A 2410-nucleotide genomic window follows, 5' to 3' on the forward strand; every position below is an offset into this window, starting at 1 on the left:
GCGGTACGCGTGGCCTGACGGGGATTTCACTGTAAACGCGCGTGGCAGTCAACGTGTTAAGTAATAAATTACCGAAAATGTGTGTCTTCTGTTAACAGAGGCTGTTGGTCTTGTTTTAAATTACATTTCGACATTAACACGTTCCGTGCCACATGTACCACCGATGGTACACATTAAACTTTCCATTCAGGCCGCGTGTATCACCGGTGGTACATATGGCACGGAACGTGTTAATTATACGTGAATCCAGCAGATTTTCGAAGTTGATTTTCTCGAAGACAAAGTCTAAAATGAACAAAGTTTATTGTATAGTTTCAACTTATATTTTCACGTAGAATCAACCCTTACACAGTTGTACCACCAGTTAATTGATACCCTATAATAAACTACTGATGTTAAATTGATCCACGGGTTTCTCTGATGAAAAATTAAAATCTGAGTTTTGTTTAGTATGTAATTGGAAATTGACCCGAACAATGAACGAGGGTTAATATAAGAATACAACAGATACATCAGTATTAAAAAATCATACATGTTAATATTTCACTAAACTACAGTTTAGTATACAAGCGAAATTTAAATCAGCAGAGAAATTGAAAATGCTTGACAATGTTTCTAGTATTACGAGAATTTTTGAAAGAACAGCGTTCTTGAAGGAATGGAAAAAAGGATTTTTATATATGTAAATCGTACAGGATCTATCGTCAATGAAAATGTAAATGAACAAACGGTTTCCAAGACGAGTCACGCCACAACGGATCGTGGAGTGTTTTCAAGTATGGTGGAATCGAGTTCGCCAGTGATTCATTCTCTTCGAGCCCCTTATTTCGAGCCGCTTTGGCACCAAGACATAATGTACATTGGTTGAAACTGCAGCCCGTTTTACGTCATAGCCGATCCGATCTGGCTGAACGCCCGCATTTTATGAACACTTTTGCAGCTCAGTGCGGCTGGTATGTTACGTTGATTTATGATAAATGTCGCGGGAAAATCAATTTTGTAAACGGCGATGGAACAACGATGTTGCCGAGTTATGGATGCTGTTTAGTCATCGAATTTCATTGACAGTTTTTATTTGCGTTAACGGAGTGTGAAGAAATTTGGTATTTTATGGAATAAATTTGTTTGAAACTCAGCACGTTGACTGTCAAAGTTTTCCTATTAGAATAATATGTATTTAACGCTTAATTTACTCAATATATTTGATCATTACTCTACGATTATTTATACTGAAGAAATTGTAAAACTTACTGTTTATAATTTGAATATTCTTTTACTCTATTTGAGAGCACTGATCGTAGCAATTAACGCGTATAAACGTTTATAATTAAGTTTACGAATTCCTCACTCGTTGAAAGATATATATATATGTATATAGCTTGAAACGAATTAATTTTAAAAGTGGAACACTGAAATGTAACAGTGCAGTATTTTTCCACGTATACATTCCGGTAATAGAGTCTATGTATAAAAAGTCGGGAATGTATAATTTAGTGGGAAGTTGTCCAAGAAACTAGGACACGATAATTCTGCAAATAACTTAATAATCTAAATGGTGTGAGAAGTTTCTCTAATAATCCATTAAGCTGTGGCAATTATCGGGATAACGTTTACAGTTAGAGAATGAAATATTGCACTTCGTTATAAACAGCTGTGACGGCAATTTGGTACCAGATCTTATTTAATGGCTGACAGGATTTAGGAAAACTTTCAATATTGCAAAGGGTTTCTAATATAAGGTTGTTTGTTGAATTATTATATAAATACTAATATTTAAAATGTTTATATAATATTACATAATATTACACATTATCACAGAATGCCATTTTATATAATATTCTAATCATTATATTGCAATATTACATCAATATATGTATTATAATGCATCGTACACAATATGTTAAAACTAAAACTTTACCGGCTTAATCCATTTCAATTTTAGACATTATATACTGGGTTGATGCAAGATATTTTTGTATTAATATACCGCAATTTTCCAGAGATAGGTCATACTGTTGCGATGATATGTTACACAGCACATAATGAAAAATACATAGGCGATTCAATAAATTGTTTCCATGTTTGAATGAAACATTTTATTTTCATATGGAGAAATTTCTAATATGTATGCCTCAACCTAATGTTTTAATTGGAATATCATTTAGTTCTGTTCCAATAACAAAGTGCAGTTTATAAGAAAATAAAAGGTGATATTTAAATAGCAAAGGATTAATCGTTGGCAAAGCAACATCTACAGTCTGCAAAGAGGGATAATTGCTGCGTCTAACAGAAGTGTAATTGCACAAATGGTAAATTCAATGGAATCACTTTGACGCGAGTTTCCGCTCTCTCCCCGACAGCAGAAAGTAATCCCTGTCATGAGTCTACGTGGGACAGAAAGTCAGGGTAA

This window comes from Dufourea novaeangliae, unplaced genomic scaffold (genome assembly GCF_001272555.1).
Source record: "Dufourea novaeangliae isolate 0120121106 unplaced genomic scaffold, ASM127255v1 scaffold61, whole genome shotgun sequence".
Taxonomy (NCBI): Eukaryota; Metazoa; Arthropoda; class Insecta; order Hymenoptera; family Halictidae; genus Dufourea; species Dufourea novaeangliae.